Source organism: Trachurus japonicus, chromosome 1 (assembly GCF_045865225.1).
Source record: "Trachurus japonicus isolate A0001 chromosome 1, Traja_1.0".
Taxonomy (NCBI): domain Eukaryota; kingdom Metazoa; phylum Chordata; class Actinopteri; order Carangiformes; family Carangidae; genus Trachurus; species Trachurus japonicus.
In genome coordinates, this window is record NC_140907.1 from 5,446,377 (window position 1) to 5,467,542 (window position 21,166).

The 21,166-nt window shown below is 40.7% G+C and overlaps 1 long non-coding RNA gene across 1 annotated transcript in view; it reads left to right on the plus strand.

Moving 5' to 3' along the window:
* LOC146991277 (uncharacterized) overlaps window positions 1-18,758 on the plus strand; it is a 55,442-nt gene extending 36,684 nt beyond the window's left edge. Inside the window, exons 4-6 of the long non-coding RNA XR_015037769.1 lie at window positions 18,289-18,345; window positions 18,529-18,597; window positions 18,695-18,758. This is a non-coding gene — a long non-coding RNA (uncharacterized LOC146991277). The remainder of the gene's footprint in view (window positions 1-18,288; window positions 18,346-18,528; window positions 18,598-18,694) is intronic.
* The last annotated feature ends 2,408 nt before the right edge of the window (window positions 18,759-21,166 follow it).

Consider the following 21,166-nt stretch of genomic DNA (forward strand, 5'->3'; position numbering starts at 1 on the left):
CCCTGGAAAATGAGGAAGAAGAAAGGTTCTGTAAGGCTTCTATAGTTCCATCTTACCACGTTCATCAACAGCTTCATTACAAACCAGCAACTGAAATATGGAGATGGTTATCCATGACGACAAATCTGAGACATCCACAGAATATGAAAATGTCCACAATGTTAATGACGCATTAAAGAATGGTCCTGGAGAAGACAGTGAGGTTCAGGCTTCAGCACCTGGTGAGACAGAAATCTTAAATGTTTTGATGTTGACTCACATAACTGAACATAACGAGGTTAACAATAATCTCATGTTGTGCATTAAACTGAAAATTAGAATTTTAGCAATGAAGCCTACAAATGTAAAATGAGAGACTCAGTTTGGTTGTTCTTGTTGTTTTATTCATTTTCATATATCTACTGTGATGCTCACTATACTGCAACGTGTGGACTTATGGTGCGTTCCAGGCAACCCGTAACTCGTATTTTTCCGACCTGTTCCTATGGTTACCCGTTAGAACGTACAGTCAAACTCGTAACTTCCCACCTGTGAACTCGTACTAGATCGATCTACTCCCAGTTCCCAGTTCGTAACTCGTAACTTGCCTGGAACGCTACAAACTCGTAACTGGTGACTTGAAGTCGTGACTTACGGGTTAAAAAGCCTGCCTGGAATGCACCATTAGTTCAAACCACAAAATCTTATTGAGTCTTTAAAAAAAGGCTAACTCCAGTTGAAGTTTTACTTATTTGTTGTTTACAATGCATTTATAATGTTATTGTATACAAGTATATAATTTGAGGACAGACTCAAGCAAAATTCTGAACATTTCTATGAAAGAGGAAGTAAAAGGAAAAGGCAGATTTGTTGTAATTTCATGCACTATTACTTCCTATTTTTATCAGATGTTTGGACTTGAACTGATATGATCAGGAGTGTAAGTGAATCTATTTGGTTATAAAAAAGTCTCACGTTAATGTGGATGAATCTCCGCTACCCACACTTGTTAATGGGCCCATTTTCGAGAAATATATCGTTTTGTTTCTATTGTTATTTTGTTATTTTAATAAATGGTGGAAATGCTGGGCGAGCCAACCAGCGTTTCCTTACTTTCAGTTTCGCGGACGCTCATGAGAATAACGCCGCCATATTGCCGTTTATGGTCTGGACTACGACGGTATGTGATTGTCTGACTTTAATTCTTGATGAATGAAAACATGAGTCTGTCTTGCGCCGGTCAAAGCGCGCGGAGGCTCATAAATGTAGTGTGAAAACGCTTCGCTTTTCCAAACTCCTCGTTGTCCCTTTAATATAAGTCTTAAATAGTTATATCTTCCGACAGCAATCACTCATATAGAGTGTTTGGTCTGAAACACGGGTCTGTCAGTCACTCTGCTCTGCTGTAAGCCGAGGAGAAAACTTTCCTTGTATCCTACAACCTTTATCCAATGAGGAGAGAGAACGGCATAAAGGGGCGGTCCTCTCTGTGTGTACAGCCAAGGGATGCGCGTGAATGTGGTGACGTAGGGACGAGGGCGGGGACTGCTAACTCCATCTGCTGACAGGAAGTTAGCCAAAACCACCGGATCGCTTACTTCTGCTTTAACTTATTGTAAAATGTTGTGTGTGTGTGTGTGCCAGGAGTCAGACTGTTCAGACTGCTGTGAGTGTTGGATTCCTGTGTATCCTGCAAGCTGTGGTCAACATTTCCTTGTGCCTTGTTCACTGTGAGTCCTGTTGACAAGCATCTTTGTTTCTAATTTGACTGCTCCCCTCTGAATGTTACATCACAGTTTCACATGCAAGTATGAGAATTATTTGACAACTTGGGTGTATTACAATACAGAGTGTATTATGCATTCAGGGGCAGTAATGTTTACTATAATGAATCTTTTGTTGTACAAATGTTATTTCTAGTAGTCCTGAGAGTTGCATGTAGAAACCAACATCACAGCAGATGGATCAATAACAAATATGGAAATTCAGTTTCAGACACTGAGGCCAGATATAAAAACCTGACTGAAGAGAGAGCTGGTCTGGAGAGGAAGCTAATTTGACTGCTCCCCTCTGACAGTGAAGGCAAGTAACGAAGTACAAATACTTCGTTACTGTACTTAAGTAGAATTGTCAGGTACTTTGTACTTTTAGAAGTATTTATTTTTCGGACAACTTTTTACTTTTACTCAGTAAATTTTTAACGCAAATATCGGTACTTTCTACTCCTTACATTTCCCCAAAAGGCTCGTTACTTTTTTTTATCAGGGTTTCCGCGGCAAAATAAAATTACAGCTCGACTTGAGCTGAGTCTTCATAGTTCCTCCTCAGGGGGGTCGGGGTCGTCATATCACGCCGCCGGGGTGGCTCGTTCTCTTTTTTCTCTCCTCTCATCAGCTCCAAACTCACTCACACAGCAGTCAGTGAACTCAGGTGACAGAACAACAACAGTCTCAGTACAGATCAGTGGCCGCTGCTGCCGCTGGGTTTTTAAAATTAGCAGGTTTGATTCTCGTGTTGGACGTCGCGCTTGAGTACTAGTGGAAAAGCCCCCCCAAAAAACGAATAGAGACGTGTCGAGCCAAGTCGCGCTAGTGGAAGAGGACCATAAATAATAACCCTCCTAAAGTGTCTCAATCCACTGAGCGCACGGGGGGGGGGGGTATTTTTTTTTACCAGATAGCCTAATGAAGCGTAGTTATTTTCATATGTAGTCCCTAGGTGTGCCATTCACACCACCTGTACAGTGAGAAACAATTGTTGCCTGATGTGATATTAAAAAAGTTGATTATAGTATACGAGCCAATCCTGGTCCAAAATGTAATGTTCATAAGTGTGATGTGTAAACCTGAAGTGTACAATACAAATGCCTACAACTGACCATAGTGAAGTAGATTAGGATACATCTTGTGTCCGGCAGGTAAACTTAGGCTATGTGAACAATGTTTGTTCAAACAATAACATTGATGAAATGGATTCAAGATAAATTATCATGTGGTTATTTGTTTTGCAGTGAATCGTGTAATAGAAATACTTTTTACTTTTAATAATACTTTTGAGTAAATTTCAAAGCCTGTACTTTTTACTTTTACTTGAGTAGATATTTGGATCAGTACTTTCACTTTTACTTAAGTCGTTTTTTACACAGGTACTTTTACTTCTACTCAAGTAAAGAATCTGGGTACTTTTGCCATCTCTGCCCTCTGAATGTTACATCACAGTTTCACATGCAAGTATGAGAATTATTTGACAACTTGGGTGTATTACAATACAGAGTGTATTATGCATTCAGGGGCAGTAATGTTTACTACAATGAATCTTTTGTTGTACAAATGTTATTTCTAGTAGTCCTGAGAGTTGCATGTAGAAACCAACATCACAGCAGATGGATCAATAACAAATATGGAAATTCAGTTTCAGACACTGAGGCCAGATATAAAAACCTGACTGAAGAGAGCGCAGGGGCCTCATTTATCATTGTGGATACACCTTTTTTTACACCCTTTTTCCCCCGTTTTGTGCGTACGCACTTTTCTCTGCCAAATTTGGGATCTATCAAGCCAAAACCTGACGGGGAAAAGTGCGGACATTTACACCCATTTTGACCCTGGCGTACCGTGATTTACGTCTTTTTTGAGGAACAGGAGGAATTGGCGACACCGTTGCTGAGTCAGAGAACTGCAGTGTGAGAGGGACAGAGGAGCGGAGTACATTTAGAAGAGACAGTAGGATTTCTTTGAAGGAATTGTGGTAGTGGTGGACCGTTGATGCTGGCAATCCAACCCGCTCTATAATAACACTAGGCTTTATGTTAATTGATAAACAGAGCGGATTGAGGATTTTGCTTTTTTGCTTTTACACACTCTAGTGTGACGTCCGACAAGGATCAAACTCGCCAAGTTTAAAAACACACCGGCAGCAGCGCACACTGATCTGCAGCTACTGAGACTGTTATTATTCTGTCACCTGAGTTAACGAGGTGCACGTGAGTTTGGAGCTGACGAGAGAATAAAGACTGAGACAACGTAACCGTTCAAAGTAATGGTAACTATCGTGGAAACCCTGCTTATTGTTTTAACATCTAGGTGTAAAAAAAAAAAAAAAAGATTTTCTGTGATAAAGGGGCAGATGATTACATAAGATTATTCTTCTTTCTGCTCCTGTTTGTTGAGATTTGGGAGGTTTTGGTTTTTATTGTAGCTTATTAAAATGCAAGATCATTTTTCTGACTGATTTATTGCCCGTGTATCTGCTTTCGGAGAAGCGGAGAAGTTCCGCTTCTTTCCCCCGCCCTCCGCCCGTTGTCTCCGTTGTCACTTTGTTGTCACTTTGTTGCCGCTCCACAGAGCGCACATGGCTAATTAAATATGCACGTGCTGACCATATATAGTTGTATATAGGCGTTCCGGGGGTGGAGTAAGAGGTGTGTTCACGTGTGCACCATTCTTGGGTCCGGTGTGATTTATTGCGGAGAGTTGTGCATACGCACAGTTTGATTGATCTGAAAAAGGTGTAAATATTTCGGGTGTACGCCATTTTCGTCTTTTCGCCGTACGCAAAACTTTAGTAGCAGTTTTACACCCTCTTTGATAAATGAGGCCCCAGGTCTGGAGAGGAAGCTGGGAACCTTGGGTGAGTATGAACCTGCAAGCCTCATTGTGTTATTTGGAAAGATCTCAGTTAAATATTTTAATGAATAGCTAGGTTCTATCCACCTCAAAAATGAAAAATATGTTGTTGCAGAACTGAATAAATACTGATGGAATGAATACATAAATATCCTAATGGAAAGTTAAAGGGCCCTAGTTTCTTGGCGCAGCGCAGGTGGCGCAAGGTAACGCAGCCGGTCTAATGCAAGTTTCGACCAGCGCAGCCTAGCGCAAAGTCAGATTGGCAGATCGCGCTGCGCTGAGATCAGTGGCGTCATTTGGGTATGGCGGTGTATGGCACTCGCCATACCTTGACTTTGGTAGAAAATGTTCGGAGTACTGGCACATAACCTCTGGCGTACCGGGACTTTTTACTGCGTACCGGGACGGCGTACTGTGTCCTGTTGTATCTCTCTGACCGACTCGCGATAGTGTTGCCTCTTTCTCACTGAACACCATGCTGCTCTTGCTCCTCTCTCTCTGTCTCTCGCTGAGGGGCGGGGCTGCCCCGCGCCGTGCGCTGTGTCTGTGAAAGCGCGTGTACGAGTGCACGCCGCTGCATCATAGGTGTAACTCATATGACTGTATAACTCCATGTGCTGTAGACGTGAATGTGGAGCGACTAAAACCTTTGTGAGTTATAAAGCCATCAACATGACTTCCCAGTGGTGCCTGCTAACAACTTAGTTTACCACTTATTCCACATGCATAAATATGAGTCATATTTCAGTGCTTGTTTGGCTAACACTAGCTACTTAGACAGTAAAATGAAAGCTCTTATTTGAGAAACACTGTGAAGCTGCTGCAGTCATCTTGTTAAGAACAGGCTAATGACAGCTGTCTGTGGAGTGTGGAGGCTGTTTATCTTGTCACAAATCACAAAAACTTCTAATTGAGACAAACAAGTCCCAAGCAAGCCCCTCTCTAACATTAGGCTACCTGAATGTAGTGAATCACAGCAGCAACAGGAGGAATCACTCATTCAATTTAGTTGTTGTGAAAATTTTAATTTGTTCCCAGATTAAATTTATTCTGATTTTGCTGTTAAACTTTGCTGTTCTTACTGTAGAAACATGTACTGTAGATTAGCAGTGAATAAACTCATGTTGGCAATAATTTGTTGACACAAAAGAAATGGCAAGGATACAGACACCTTTTACGGAGTGGATAAACTTCAAATAGCCTATTCATTTGTCTCCAGAGATTATTTACAAATGGATTTTAACAAGAAAATACTTGTTAATACTTCCCACGCATCCTCGAAAACCTGGAAAATGGTTATCCAGTCATGGAAAACACATGGAAATTGAGAAAAAGTGTCAAAGGTCCTGGAAAAGCTTGAGTTGTCCTGGGAAATTATTTATCACACTGTTACATCAACTACGAGAGCTCTGTTTGACTTTTTCAGACCCCACTAATGATTTATTTTCAAAAGATAAATAAGTTTGATTGTGAACCCTTGTGTGGGGTATTGTGAGTATCATCCAATCCATAGCATTGATAGTGATAATTCAGAAAGCTTCGTGATTTTGCTCTCAAATCACACCAGATTGCTGCATTTCAATTTACAATGCGCACAAATTTTCGGACCCCCCCGTGAGGGGTGGGTCCTTGCCATACCTTGTCTAAAACTGAAATGACGCCACTGGCTGAGATAGGCGTGGCCGCGCAGCAGGGGGAGGCGTCACAGATTCAGCTTGGTGCAGTGGAAGTTTTGTGCGAAAATGTCCCGCCGAGGTTGCGCTGAAAGCTCGCCACCTCCAACCAGGTCTACTCTCAGCGCAGGGCGGAGCGCAGCAGGTGCAGTGGAAGTTTGGCTGACTGACCTGCAGTGCACACACGTCACCAAGACCTCACAGGCAGATCTCTATGGCAAGCCGTTTGAGCATTTATTCCATATCCTTGATATCAGGCTTCAGTGTCATTCACTAGTTTGACTACTATCAGCACTAGTTGGATACCTGGCCACACTAGTTAGACATTTTGTCCAACTAGTTGAACAAAGAGTCTTACTAGTCACTCTTTTTCAGCAACTAGTGACACTTTTGTCAAGCTAGTAACAACATAAGCCTTACTAGTGAAGCCAGAAGCCACACTAGTGGCACCAAAATACAAACTATACAGCATTTTGACAGACTTGTGGCCCTCTGGGCTCAACTAGCAATGCTCAAAGTCTTACTAGTGAACTAGTGAGCTGCAAAAGTGCTGACTAGCTAACTAGTAGCGACAATTCACCTCACTAGTTTGCTAGTAAGCTCAAGTTATTTACACAAGTTACACTTGTAAGAGCCAAAATCATCACTAGTGTGACTAGATAGCGATTTGCCCCTTACTAGTTAAACTAGGAAAAGTCTCCTTGGCCATACTAGTTAACTAGTGGGGCTTAAAATGTTTACTAGTTGAACTAGAGGAAGCTGAAATGCTCACTAGTTCAACTAGTAACACCTTATTGAGCTCACTAGTTAACTAGTGGGGCTTAAATGTTTACTAGTTGAACTAGTGACACTGACATGCGCACTAGTCACACATATAACACATCTTTTGACCTCACTAGTTAACTAGCAGAGCTAGACTTATTTCTAGTTGAACTAGTGGAAGCAAAAATGTCAACTAGTCACACTAGTAACACCAAATGGTAATTAGGGGGCGGAATATGATTATAAATGGTTGAATCTTACTGGTTCTCCAACATGAATGCCACCTAGGGGAGCTTAACCCTTTAAAGCCTGAGGAACTTTTAATCCTCTGGTCCTGTTGCATATCTCCTGCTCCAGTTTTTAGCCGCAATTTTTAACATCACACCATGTCAAATTAAAAACAGGTATAATAGTTTTTTTTCTCTGTTACGTAGGGTTAGGTGTCTTCCAATGAATGATGTGTAATTGCATCAATATTTTTATTATCAAACCCTTTCATGGCCTATTTTAGTAAGGGGCTGCTATCTGTCATAAAAAATGTTGAAAAACGGCTTTCAATCAAAAAATGTAAAAATAATTAAATAAATAGTGTCATTTTTTCCAACTATCATGAAAAAAGGCATGTCTGCCTTTGAACAGTGCTGACATTGATTTGTTTGCTTATAGTTTGCTGGAGCATTTCTTTTCCATTTCATATGGCCATATAGCTACCGTTCCGTTTCTTGTGACATGTTGGTTAAAAGGCATGATCATGTGACTTTGTGCACAAAAACATGACATCATGATACATATGGCTAGAGAAGAGTTGAAAGACCATCATATGTTTTACCGGACCTCAATTGACCAAGGGAAAGTGGTAGACTAATCTGATATTTTAGTTGGAGTTTTGAAAAAAGCCAGGTAAACTAGTGTTACTAGTGCTACTAGTGGCACTAGTAACACTTGCAACTGCTAGACTACTGTTACTAGTGCTACTAGTGGCACTAGTAACACTTGCAACTAGTAAACTAGTGTTACTAGTGCTACTAGTGGCACTAGTAACATTTGCAACTAGTAAACTAGTGTTACTAGTGCTACTAGTGGCACTAGTAACACTTGCAACTGCTAGACTACTGTTACTAGTGCTACTAGTGGCACTAGTAACACTTGCAACTGCTAAACTACTGTTACTAGTGCTACTAGTGGCACTAGTAACACTTGCAACTGCTAGACTACTGTTACTAGTGCTACTAGTGGCACTAGTAACACTTGCAACTGCTAAACTACTGTTACTAGTGCTACTAGTGGCATTAGTAACATTTGCAACTAGTAAACTAGTGTTACTAGTGCTACTAGTGGCACTAGTAACATTTGCAACTAGTAAACTAGTGTCTCTAGTGCTACTAGTGGCACTAGTAACACTTGCAACTGCTAGACTACTGTTACTAGTGCTACTAGTGGCACTAGTAACACTTGCAACTGCTAAACTACTGTTACTAGTGCTACTAGTGGCACTAGTAACATTTGCAACTAGTAAACTAGTGTTACTAGTGCTACTAGTGGCACTAGTAACACTTGCAACTGCTAGACTACTGTTACTAGTGCTACTAGTGGCACTAGTAACACTTGCAACTGCTAAACTACTGTTACTAGTGCTACTAGTGGCACTAGTAACACTTGAAACTGCTAGACTACTGTTACTAGTGCTACTAGTGGCACTAGTAACACTTGCAACTGCTAAACTACTGTTACTAGTGCTACTAGTGGCACTAGTAACATTTGCAACTAGTAAACTAGTGTTACTAGTGCTACTAGTGGCACTAGTAACACTTGCAACTGCTAGACTACTGTTACTAGTGCTACTAGTGGCACTAGTAACACTTGCAACTGCTAGACTACTGTTACTAGTGCTACTAGTGGCACTAGTAACACTTGCAACTGCTAGACTAATGTTACTAGTGCTACTAGTGGCACTAGTAACACTTGCAACTGCTAAACTACTGTTACTAGTGCTACTAGTGGCACTAGTAACATTTGCAACTAGTAAACTAGTGTTACTAGTGCTACTAGTGGCACGAGTAACATTTGCAACTAGTAAACTAGTGTCTCTAGTGCTACTAGTGGCACTAGTAACACTTGCAACTGCAACTAGTAAACTAGTGTTACTAGTGCTACTAGTGGCACTAGTAACACTTGCAACTGCTAGACTACTGTTACTAGTGCTACTAGTGGCACTAGTAACACTTGCAACTGCTAAACTACTGTTACTAGTGCTACTAGTGGCACTAGTAACACTTGAAACTGCTAGACTACTGTTACTAGTGCTACTAGTGGCACTAGTAACACTTGCAACTGCTAAACTACTGTTACTAGTGCTACTAGTGGCACTAGTAACACTTGCAACTAGTAAACTAGTGTTACTAGTGCTACTAGTGGCACTAGTAACACTTGCAACTGCTAGACTACTGTTACTAGTGCTACTAGTGGCACTAGTAACACTTGCAACTGCTAAACTACTGTTACTAGTGCTACTAGTGGCACTAGTAACACTTGCAACTGCTAAACTACTGTTACTAGTGCTACTAGTGGCACTAGTAACATTTGCAACTAGTAAACTAGTGTCTCTAGTGCTACTAGTGGCACTAGTAACACTTGCAACTGCTAGACTACTGTTACTAGTGCTACTAGTGGCACTAGTAACACTTGCAACTGCTAGACTACTGTTACTAGTGCTACTAGTGGCACTAGTAACACTTGCAACTGCTAAACTAATGTTACTAGTGCTACTAGTGGCACTAGTAACATTTGCAACTAGTAAACTAGTGTTACTAGTGCTACTAGTGGCACTAGTAACACTTGCAACTGCTAGACTACTGTTACTAGTGCTACTAGTGGCACTAGTAACACTTGCAACTGCTAAACTACTGTTACTAGTGCTACTAGTGGCACTAGTAACACTTGAAACTGCTAGACTACTGTTACTAGTGCTACTAGTGGCACTAGTAACACTTGCAACTGCTAAACTACTGTTACTAGTGCTACTAGTGGCACTAGTAACATTTGCAACTAGTAAACTAGTGTTACTAGTGCTACTAGTGGCACTAGTAACACTTGCAACTGCTAGACTACTGTTACTAGTGCTACTAGTGGCACTAGTAACACTTGCAACTGCTAGACTACTGTTACTAGTGCTACTAGTGGCACTAGTAACACTTGCAACTGCTAAACTACTGTTACTAGTGCTACTAGTGGCACTAGTAACATTTGCAACTAGTAAACTAGTGTTACTAGTGCTACTAGTGGCACTAGTAACACTTGCAACTGCTAGACTACTGTTACTAGTTCTACTAGTGGCACTAGTAACACTTGCAACTGCTAAACTACTGTTACTAGTGCTACTAGTGGCACTAGTAACACTTGAAACTGCTAGACTACTGTTACTAGTGCTACTAGTGGCACTAGTAACACTTGCAACTGCTAAACTACTGTTACTAGTGCTACTAGTGGCACTAGTAACATTTGCAACTAGTAAACTAGTGTTACTAGTGCTACTAGTGGCACTAGTAACACTTGCAACTGCTAGACTACTGTTACTAGTGCTACTAGTGGCACTAGTAACACTTGCAACTGCTAGACTACTGTTACTAGTGCTACTAGTGGCACTAGTAACACTTGCAACTGCTAGACTACTGTTACTAGTGCTACTAGTGGCACTAGTAACACTTGCAACTGCTAAACTACTGTTACTAGTGCTACTAGTGGCACTAGTAACATTTGCAACTAGTAAACTAGTGTTACTAGTGCTACTAGTGGCACGAGTAACATTTGCAACTAGTAAACTAGTGTCTCTAGTGCTACTAGTGGCACTAGTAACACTTGCAACTGCAACTAGTAAACTAGTGTTACTAGTGCTACTAGTGGCACTAATAACACTTGCAACTGCTAGACTACTGTTACTAGTGCTATTAGTGGCACTAGTAACACTTGCAACTGCTAAACTACTGTTACTAGTGCTACTAGTGGCACTAGTAACACTTGAAACTGCTAGACTACTGTTACTAGTGCTACTAGTGGCACTAGTAACACTTGCAACTGCTAGACTACTGTTACTAGTGCTACTAGTGGCACTAGTAACACTTGCAACTGCTAGACTACTGTTACTAGTGCTACTAGTGGCACTAGTAACACTTGCAACTGCTAGACTACTGTTACTAGTGCTACTAGTGGCACTAGTAACACTTGCAACTGCTAAACTACTGTTACTAGTGCTACTAGTGGCACTAGTAACACTTGCAACTGCTAGACTACTGTTACTAGTGCTACTAGTGGCACTAGTAACACTTGCAACTGCTAAACTACTGTTACTAGTGCTACTAGTGGCACTAGTAACATTTGCAACTAGTAAACTAGTGTTACTAGTGCTACTAGTGGCACTAGTAACATTTGCAACTAGTAAACTAGTGTCTCTAGTGCTACTAGTGGCACTAGTAACACTTGCAACTGCTAGACTACTGTTACTAGTGCTACTAGTGGCACTAGTAACACTTGCAACTGCTAGACTACTGTTACTAGTGCTACTAGTGGCACTAGTAACACTTGCAACTGCTAGACTACTGTTACTAGTGCTACTAGTGGCACTAGTAACACTTGCAACTGCTAAACTACTGTTACTAGTGCTACTAGTGGCACTAGTAACACTTGCAACTGCTAGACTACTGTTACTAGTGCTACTAGTGGCACTAGTAACACTTGCAACTGCTAGACTACTGTTACTAGTGCTACTAGTGGCACTACTAACACTTGCAACTGCTAGACTACTGTTACTAGTGCTACTAGTGGCACTAGTAACATTTGCAACTAGTAGACTAGTGTTACTAGTGCTACTAGTGGCACTAGTAACACTTGCATCTGCTAGACTACTGTTACTAGTGCTACTAGTGGCACTAGTAACACTTGCAACTGCTAGACTACTGTTACTAGTTCTACTAGTGTCACTAGTAGCGCTAGTGACACTAAACGAGAAATTGGAGCAGCTTCATATCGCACTTGTTCTTGTTTTAATGTGAATCCGAACTTTTAGTCCCGTTGCTTTTATCTTGTATTGTATTTTATCTGTGTGTTGTGTGATTTCTGTGTCATGTATGTGTAGTAACTTTTCTGCTGCTGTCTTGGCCAGGCTTCCCTTGAAAAAGAGGCCATTGTGTCTCAATGGGACCGACCTGGTTAAATAAAGGCAAAATTAAAAAAATTAAAAAAACTAGTTTACCAGTTGCAGTAGTTCTACTAGTGTCACTAGTGCCACTACTAGTGTCACTAGTGCCACTAGTAGCGCTAGTGACACTAGTTTACCAGTTGCAATAGTTCTACTAGTGTCACTAGTAGCGCTAGTGACACTAGTTTACCAGTTGCAGTAGTTCTACTAGTGTCACTAGTAGCGCTAGTGACACTAGTTTACCAGTTGCAATAGTTCTACTAGTGTCACTAGTGCCACTAGTAGCGCTAGTGACACTAGTTTACCAGTTGCAATAGTTCTACTAGTGTCACTAGTAGCGCTAGTGACACTAGTTTACCAGTTGCAGTAGTTCTACTAGTGTCACTAGTAGCGCTAGTGACACTAGTTTACCAGTTGCAATAGTTCTACTAGTGTCACTAGTAGCGCTAGTGACACTAGTTTACCAGTTGCAGTAGTTCTACTAGTGTCACTAGTAGCGCTAGTGACACTAGTTTACCAGTTGCAATAGTTCTACTAGTGTCACTAGTGCCACTAGTAGCGCTAGTGACACTAGTTTACCAGTTGCAATAGTCCTACTAGTGTCACTAGTAGCGCTAGTGACACTAGTTTACCAGTTGCAGTAGTTCTACTAGTGTCACTAGTAGCGCTAGTGACACTAGTTTACCAGTTGCAGTAGTTCTACTAGTGTCACTAGTGCCACTAGTAGCGCTAGTGACACTAGTTTACCAGTTGCAGTAGTTCTACTAGTGTCACTAGTGCCACTAGTAGCGCTAGTGACACTAGTTTACCAGTTGCAATAGTTCTACTAGTGTCACTAGTGTCACTAGTAGCGCTAGTGACACTAGTTTACCAGTTGCAGTAGTTCTACTAGTGTCACTAGTGCCACTAGTAGCGCTAGTGACACTAGTTTACCAGTTGCAATAGTTCTACTAGTGTCACTAGTGTCACTAGTAGCGCTAGTGACACTAGTTTACCAGTTGCAGTAGTTCTACTAGTGTCACTAGTAGCGCTAGTGACACTAGTTTACCAGTTGCAATAGTCCTACTAGTGTCACTAGTAGCGCTAGTGACACTAGTTTACCAGTTGCAGTAGTTCTACTAGTGTCACTAGTAGCGCTAGTGACACTAGTTTACCAGTTGCAGTAGTTCTACTAGTGTCACTAGTGCCACTAGTAGCGCTAGTGACACTAGTTTACCAGTTGCAGTAGTACTACTAGTGTCACTAGTGCTACTAGCATAAACCATTATGAACTTATGGACCAAAGTTATTTTACATTGAATTTTACAGTTTTTTGTTTAGAAAAATGTAAAAATGCAACTTTGAGGCATAATCTCTCCAAAATGATACCAGAAATTTGCTTAATAATGACTGAGGAAGTAGTCTGGGTGGTCCTGAGGTTAATTGTAGCCTACCATTGTCTGAATTTATGGGCCAAAGTGATGTTACAATAGTATTAGAGCTTTTCTGGTTCAAAACAAACCAAAACAAGACAACTTCGAGGCTTAATTTCTCCAAAATGTATTTTGAAAATTGATTTATTTTGAAAACTGACTGTATTCTCTCGACTCGTGTTTCTTTGTGTGACTTCTTGTCAGGATTGAAGTGATCGCTCGCGGCTGTCAATGTTCTCATAGTGCAACACCTGCTTGGATTTATTTTTTAATCTCCACTATCGCTATGACTTTGAAGTTTATCATGATTGAAAACAGACCATATGCAGTGCACAGTAACTGAAGAAACCTAATAGTACCAGTTTAATAAATACTCATGGTATGTTAAATGATATCAGCTGCATATTAATGTTTTTCTTTTTTGATGTGTAATTTATTTATTTTAAATCAAACTGTTAGAGATCTGTTTGATTTTCATGTGCACTACATTTACAGCATGCCCTCTAAATTAATTGCATTGCAATTGCATTTTATAATAATAAAAAAAAACATCTCCTGCAACCGCTGCCGCTCAAAGTCAATATCCAGAGCTGTCACTTTAAGGCTTTTCAGCACTCATTTGAACACTGACCAATAAAAATCTTTATCCCGCCCATTCATTTGCATGCTGTTTACTAGTGGAACATGTTGCCTTCTAAGTGGCACTTGCAACTCTACTGGCTGTGTGTCTCATCTAGCATGTTAACTAGTGATGGGCACCAACTACAAGTAAGAGTCATGACAACATTTTTAACTTCACCTGCAAACTAGTAGGGTTCAAGAAGTTCCTCCAGTTAACTTGTAAGAGACATAATGTGTACTAGTTATACTAGTATGTGTTTTTTTCCTAACTTGTCAACTAGTGAGTTTCAAAACCTGCCACTAGTCGACTAGTAAGACCCAAATTGGCCACTAGTAACACTAGTTGTTGTCTTTTTGACGTTACTAGTCAACTAGTTACACATGTTCTCTTACTAGTTAACAAGTTAGATCCAAAAAGATTCACTAGTTGACTAGTGACACTCTTTCCGTGGCTCACTAGTTAACTAGGCGATGCTATTTGTTGTCACTAGTCAGATTCTGCACTGAGCATGTAAAGACTTTGACCAAACCTGTTGTAAGTTTGTCTTACATGTAAAGCTATTCTTTGAACTAGTAAGGACTTGCTCAGCACTATTGGGCAACTGTGCACAGCAAGTGAGACATTTCTTTTGCATGTAGGACTTTTTGTTGCACTAGTTGACATCTTCACCAAACAAGTAGATATCCTCATCTTACTAGTACAACAAAGCTGCTTACTAGTCATCAAGTTCATCCTACTAGTACAACTAGTACTGTGATAAAATACCACTTGTTTAACATGTATGTCAGTAGCAGCATTCACTAGTTAACTAGTGACGTGCTAATGTTAACTACTAAGCAGCTTTGTTGTACTAGTAAGATGAGGATATCTACTTGTTTGGTGAAGATGTCAACTAGTGCAACAAAAAGTCCTACATGCAAAAGAAATGTCTCACTTGCTGTGCACAGTTGCCCAATAGTGCTGAGCAAGTCCTTACTAGTTCAAAGAATAGCTTTACATGTAAGACAAACTTACAACAGGTTTGGTCAAAGTCTTTACATGCTCAGTGCAGAATCTGACTAGTGACAACAAATAGCATCGCCTAGTTAACTAGTGAGCCACGGAAAGAGTGTCACTAGTCAACTAGTGAATCTTTTTGGATCTAACTTGTTAACTAGTAAGAGAACATGTGTAACTAGTTGACTAGTAACGTCAAAAAGACAACAACTAGTGTTACTAGTGGCCAATTTGGGTCTTACTAGTTGACTAGTGGCAGGTTTTGAACTTCACTAGTTAACTAGTAAGGCCAAATTGTCTTCTACTTGTGTAACTAGAAAACATTTTGGATTCTACTAGTCACCTAGTAAGCATTTTTAGCATCACTAGTTGGCTCTAACGAGACCTCAGCTATTTGACTAGTCACAGTTTTGCCTTGACAAGTTAACATGTAAGATGAAGCATGATGCCACTAGTTAACTAGTTGCATTCCTCAGGTCAACATGTTGAATAGTAATAAGTAGTGGGTGGAGTAATAACAAAATTCTGAGTCCTGATTCGCAGGTATCTTTTATTTTGAACTGGAGAACAAATAGGAAGCCTCAATTTAACTTTATACCCGCCTCCTCATTTGCATTTGGTCTAGTGTGACTAGTTGACATTTTTGCTTCCACTAGTTCAACTAGGAATGAGTCTAGCTTTGCTAGTTAACTAGTGAGGTCAAAAAGATAGTGTGACTAGTGCGCATGTCAGCATCACTATTTCAACTAGTAAACATTTAAGCCCCACTAGTTAACTAGTGAGCTCAATAAGGTGTTACTAGTTGAACTAGTGAGCATTTCAGCTTCCTCTAGTTCAACTAGTAAACATTTTAAGCCCCACTAGTTAACTAGTATGGTCAAGGAGACTTTTCCTAGTTTAACTAGTAAGGGGCAAATCGCTATCTAGTCACACTAGTGATGATTTTGGCTCTTACAAGTGTAACTTGTGTAAATAACTTGAGCTTACTAGCAAACTAGTGAGGTGAATTGTCGCTACTAGTTAGCTAGTCAGCACTTTTGCAGCTCACTAGTTCACTAGTAAGACTTTGAGCATTGCTAGTTGAGCCCAGAGGGCCACAAGTCTGTCAAAATGCTGTATAGTTTGTATTTTGGTGCCACTAGTGTGGCTTCTGGCTTCACTAGTAAGGCTTATGTTGTTACTAGCTTGACAAAAGTGTCACTAGTTGCTGAAAAAGAGTGACTAGTAAGACTCTTTGTTCAACTAGTTGGACAAAATGTCTAACTAGTGTGGCCAGGTATCCAACTAGTGCTGATAGTTGTCAAACTAGTGAATGACACTGAAACCTGATATCAAGGATATGGAATAAATGCTCAAACGGCTTGCCATAGATCTCCACAGTACCAGGCACATTTCAATGCAATAAATATCCACAATAACCACTATTTAATGCAACTAACGGAATCAACACGTGAATTTATATCTATATAGATTGTCCCGTCACATCTGACGTCAGATCAAAGCAGAGATCAAAGGCTGTCGGTGCGTAAAGGAAACTCCACCTGAATTAACACAGCAGGGACAAACTGGCACTGAAAAGCAGCTGTGGATGTCCCAAGCAGGACTGAGGGTGGATGACTGCATGTCGCTGCCGTGTTGAGATACCACTCTGCCCTTGTGATGATCGCTTTATTTATTTATTTAGCTACTTATTAATTCATTAGCGCGAGCGACCGCATCACGCAGCCGTAATGAAAAACAAAACACAGATCTTCATCTCTCTTAGTCCACCACAACAGCCTCGGTATCAGATAGTCAGTATATAGCCTACTACAGTATACTCAGCATCTCTATCACAGAAAAAAAAGAGAAAAAAAGAGACGGACAGAGAGAGAGAGAGAGAGGAGGACAGAGAGAGAGAGAGAGAGAGAGAGAGAGAGAGAGAGAGCGTCCTTTACGCTGATTTCATTCCGCATGGTGTTTGTTTATGTTGTGATTAGTGTAGCCTACACCTCTCATCTTGCTTACACAGGGTTTGAATAAATGTGAGTTTCTTTATTAGTTTATTAGTTATTAGTTGTTGTTTCTTACACTGAGCACCGGTTCTCAGTGTATCAGATCAATCCTGGTTAAGTATATTAGTAAACTCATTATTGGTCACTCTGAGCTCGGACCTCCGGACCAAAACAGCTGTTTCCTCCTGGGAGAGGTTCGGCCTCTGGCGTCGCTGTCTCCTCCGTCCATGTCAAAGTATAAAATGACAAACTTGCAGTGCGCATCACCCGCGGCGCAGTTAAAGGTGAGGAGAGGAGCTCCTTTGATTGGTGAAGATCCGAATCAGCTGTGTTAATCCCACTTCTCCTCCTCCTGTCTCCCTCCCGCCCTCTCTCCTCCCCCTTTGCCGTTTGCGCCGGTGGGAGGGACGAGGGGAGGGATTGCGCTGGTCTAAATCTGACTGCGTGGCCCACCAATCTTGCGAAATGGACCTGGGCCACACCCCGTTGGCGTGGCGAAGCTGCGCTGATGTTAGACTTCACCTGGTCTAAGAAACTAGGGCCCAAAGTGTTTAAGTAAACTGTTGATGATATAACTGTAAGGATAAAGGGACAACGAGGAGTTTCTATTTTGTTATAAAAAAAGTCTCATGTTAATGTGGATGAATCTACGTTACCCACACTTGTTAATGGGCCCATTTTCGATAAATATATCGTTTTGTCTCTATCGTTATTTTGTTATTATTAGTGGTGGCGGAAATGCTGGTCGAGCCGACCAACGTTTCTTTACTTTCGGTTTCGTGGCGAGTCATGAGAATAACGCAGCTGAATCACCGTTTGTGGTCGGAACTACGGCGGTATCTGATCGTTTTCGAAACTCTGACTTTACTTATTGGTGAATGAAAACATGAGTCTGTCTTGTGCCGGTCAAAGAATTTCACGGTGCGTGCGGAGGCTCATAAATGTAGTGTGAAAACACTTCGCTTTTCCAAAACTTCTCGTTGTCCCTTTAAAAAAAAAAAAAAAAGTTATCTCTTCTCCTAAATCAACAGTTTCACAGCTCAATTCCCTGACTGCAGAGAGAAACCAGCTGAAGAGGATCAACTCTGGTAATAAAGATGATACTGCTACAACACGAATGGACTGGATCCAAAATAGATTCAAAAACAATTGTTTTTATTGTATGAATGTAATCTTTTTGAGAAGAGTTGAGAGTTCCATGTAGAGAGCATCAAGAGGAAACCAACAATGCAGCTGATATGATGATGGATTCATGAAAGCCTCTGTTTCAGATACTGAGACCAGATGTAATATCCTGAGTGATGAGAAAGGAGCTGTGGAGAGGAGGATGAACACCACTGGTAAGTGTGATGACAGAGTACACAGATCTTGAATGTGTCCTTCCTCAACTGCCTGACTGCCTGAAAATAATGGTAACCTGTTCTCCTAAATCAACAGTTTCACAGCTAAACTCCCTGACTGCAGAGAGAGACCAGCTGACGAGGACACTGAGAACCCTAGGTGGGTATGAGACTGAAATCATTTATTATCTATAATAACGATTATAATGATATAATGATGAATTATGTTGTTGCAGAAACTGAATAATTACAGCAGAAGTATACGGAATGTTTGTGTTAATATAAGTCTTAAATAGTTAGAACCCTAGGTGGGTATGAGACTGAAATCAGTTATTATCTATAATCAAAATAACAGTGGAACGTTGTTGTTTTTTTTAACAGTGGAGGTACCAAGCAGAGTGTGTTTCTCTGAATGGATAAGGCTGGATAAGGCTTCTGCTGGCTGTGTTGGAAAAACACACAAAAAACATGATTATTAACAGCACAGCACTTTGCAACAGTTCAACCAGTAGCTGTTGCTGCGTCCTCTTTTTTCAACATTACAAACTGCCCTCTCATGCCTAATAAGAAAAGCGTTTTGGCGATAGTCTCTATTACATTTCTTTGACTGAGAAGTCCTGGAATGAAAGTAGAAGTGACTGTGTTGAAAAAGGTGCACATCTGATGATCATCAACAGCAGACAAGAACAGGTATATGTATATGTGTGTTAAAAGCATATTGATGAGTGATACATTATATTGATGTTTTATTTTCTCTGTATAAAAAAGGAGTTCACAAGACAATTGACCAGATCTGCATGGATTGGACTCACTGATGCAGAGAGGGAGGGGACATGGAAATGGGTTGATGGGACTCCACTGACAACAAGGTGAACACAGTTTTCAGTCTCTAAGCATAAAAGACTAACATTTTCTTGTGAGAAAAGAAAGTCTTTAATACATTACATTTGAACAGTACAACTCAACAACTCAACACATTAATGTTTCTTGGATTGATCTTTCTAAGAGAAATACATTTTTGTTTATGGGTTTCAGCTACTGGGCAGGGGGTGAGCCTAATAATAAAGGCCATGGAAACAAAGAAGAAGACTGTGCAGAAGTGACACCATTGTTAAAATTGTTTTCCTTGTATGGCGGTGATAAAAGATGGAATGACAGAGGATGCGAGGAACCAAACCGCTGGATCTGTGAAAAGACACTGGCTCCATAACTCAGCACTCAAACTCACTGGACGTCTTTGTTCTGTACCTCCATCTCATTACAACTTGTTCAACCAAAAAAACTAACAAGTTTACCTACTAATCCATTTATAACTTTTGTCGATGCAAAATGACTTACTTAATTAACACAGCTAAATGTGAAATAAAGTGATCCCATTCTACTTCTAAGAACTGGTCTATGTCTGATTTGAATTTCCTAAAAAGTATATGATTTGCATTCCATCCATGGTGGAAAATTCAGCACATTCCTCTTTGAGTAGACTACATACAGCCATAAATTGTTATGTTATTATCATTTCTATTAAGACTATGTGTGAGAAGTGGTTAGATCCCTGGCTCCTCCAGTCCACATATCAAACTATCCTTGGGCAAGATGCTTAACCTGAAAACTTATCCCCAATGCTAGAGTGTGTGTCATTGTTAATATCAATAGTCTGTACAGGGATGGAGTCAGTCAGTTGAGCCTATGGTTGTAATCAGCTTGTGTTGTTTTACTACAGTGACAGATTGGTGCTACTGCGACCTCTTGTGGTAGAGGATTGTTACCACATCCTGAAGGAGTAGAAAGTCCACATGGAGGCCATACTGAGTAAAGGAATTATCTTGACAGATTGAAATATTGGAATTTGAGAAAAACATTGGGTTGAATTAATTTGGCCGTGTTTCTTTAAGAGATTATTTTCAGAGGAAATTTTCTCGTGACACCTGTAAAACGGTCTCAACTTCTGAGGTGCATTGAGAGGTCAAAACTTAGCACTTTGAACTTTGTTTGACCAACATGTTTTTGACTAGATGAAACGCATGTTAGTGTTTAAACTGCAGAAAAATATGAACCCTGTGCTTTTGTTTTTGCTCACACATTTCACATGTTGGCTGCCAGAGGCTATCATTTGCTGGCTCCACCTGCAGGTTGTGTCAGCTTCAGTCTGGACCTCCAGCCATCTCCAGAATCCTGCAGTGGCAGCTCCGCCTTCTGTTTCCTCCACCGACTGTTGGACAGCTGTAATCCAAATGTTCACCTACAGCCTTTTCAAGCTGCCAGCACTTGTGCAAACACAACTACTATCTAAAGTCTCTGCTTGCAACCTACAGCAACTGCTTCTTCCTGCAGATAGACACATCCAGAACTTTAGTTACCTCCCTTGCATCTCTGAGACTTTTCCATACTATACTGTTGCTCTTCCCTTTACCTAGTGCATGTCGGTCGTGCCCAGGGTTGAGCTCCTTCTGGCTATCTATCTTTGTATGAGACAAAAGTTACAAAACAAATTCCTGTGTGTGTAAACATACTGGCCAATAAAGCTGATTCTGATTCTGATTGATGACATCTCCTATGTTTCTAAGAAAAG